Genomic DNA, 2,171 nt, shown 5'->3' with positions numbered 1-2,171 from the left:
GAACTGAACTAGAACTGAACTAGAACTGAACTAGAACTGAACTAGAACTGAACTAGAACTGAACTAGAACTGAACTAAAACTGAACTGGAACTGAACTAGAACTGAACAAGAACTGAACTAGAACTGAACTAGAACTGAACTAGAACTAAACTAGAACTGAACTCAAAAATTATCTAATCAAAATTACTTCTACACATGCGTAAATGTTAGTACCATCATTACGAAAACATAACTTTTGTCAAGTTATCTAAAAGCTAGATAGTTAAATGATTTTAATATAAAGAAGCTTGCTGGGAGAGGGTATTTAAGATTCGGCAAAGCCGAATTTAGCACTCTCACTTATTTAGTACTACATCTGGCATTTGGTATAAGCAATCGTATGTGATCACGTAATAGTTTAGTTTTTTTTTTTTTTAATTTTTTATTACATTTATCACATGCTAACACTTTAATGTGCAAAATTTTGTTAAAAACAATCGTATAAATATTTAAAATCATTCATATATAAATAAATAACTGTAAACCATAAATATAAATTATATTATGATGATTGGTTGTTAAGCAAATCATAAAACACTAGTCTGAACAATCGAATAAAATGGCAATAAATATCCCGTATAAATGCATAATATGTGTAATATTGTTGAAATTTATTGTGCCTTAGAGTAAAATTAATCAATATGTGTATGTGTTCAATTATAATTATTTGATACTCCCTATAACTGTGAAAAACTTGCTACAAACAACGAAAACTAAACACGTTTGACTGTTACCACTAACCATTTTTTCGCCATATTTTATGGCCTTTTATATCCTCTTTATATATATTTTATTTTATTTCTAGTGTTGTTGTTTTTCTGTTAGTTTAGCATATTGACATTAAAATCTCTAAACTTGGGAATGTCTTCTTTTGTTTAGTTTTTGTTCTCCTCGCTTTGTGCTTAAGTTGTCTACCACCAGTAGGCCATTCGTACCATGTGTTGCTCTGTTCAATTTTAGTTTTTTACTACCGTATTGAGTATTTTAAAGATAAAAAATTTAGCAAGCGTTTTTTATAGAAATACTTTAAATACTATCTATAGTTTTTTTCTAGAGTTTTTAGTTTAAATTTTTTTGTTTGTTCTCTCTTTCCTAATAATATTCGTAAGCCATTATTGTCATTTGTATTTTAGCTATGTTTGTTTGTGTTTTGTTGGTTTTCCAATGTTATTTTTTTTTTTTTTTTTTGCTAGAAATGGAGTTATACAAATTTGTCTACATGTATATTTCTATGTTACTACTAGCAACGATAGCAACAATTTTTAGGTTTTTTTCTTTTTTAAAATTTTGAATATCCTTGTATAAATGTATTTAGTTTCTTATTAGGTATGTCAGTAAGCTACATATTTCGATTCTTTTTTGTATGAAAATCGGTATAAACCACTGAATTTGTTTCTCAGCTTTTCCCCAAACTTATAATTTTATATGTATGTTAGTCTTTAACTAAGAAAAACAAAAAATATTTAATTCCTCCGGGATTCATTTGAAATATAGATTAGTTATATCTATTTTATATGGTTTGTATTTTTGTGATGTTGCTTGTTTTCTTTTTTTCGTTTGTTCCTTTTTCAAGCAAAGATACATAAATACGTGTAGAGTACTCATTCGCAGATAGAATATATATTTACATACGGCATTGATACAAAAGGGATTTCAAATGTATACATTCATGTTTTCAAACTTATATTTTCCATTTCAGTTTTGCTAACATTTGCACAATTTTTACATTTAGTTCAGTAGTTTTAAAACATTTTACCAATATTGTTTGTTTTATTGTTGCTTCTTTTAATATTTCGAAAATGAAGTGATGTTGGCAAAACGAAATACAGAAATAAAGCCTGAAAAGAAATTGACAGATAAACATACATTGAAATGAAATTGTAATAGACGTGAGCGATTTAATGAATAAAATTTTCTACTTTATATAAGGGGACTGGCAAAAAGATAAATTATTTAAATTATGTTATATTATTTTGGAAGGCGACATCGTCATATAAATCATCGCATAGTCTAGTCTGGTCATAGTCTAGTCATAGTCTAGTCATAGTCTAGTCATAGTCTAGTCATAGTCTAGTCATAGTCTAGTCATAGTCTAGTCATAGTCTAGTCATAGTCTAGTCATAGTCTAGTC

This window comes from Lucilia cuprina, chromosome 2, assembly GCF_022045245.1.
Source record: "Lucilia cuprina isolate Lc7/37 chromosome 2, ASM2204524v1, whole genome shotgun sequence".
Taxonomy (NCBI): domain Eukaryota; kingdom Metazoa; phylum Arthropoda; class Insecta; order Diptera; family Calliphoridae; genus Lucilia; species Lucilia cuprina.
This window is presented reverse-complemented; position numbering follows the sequence as displayed.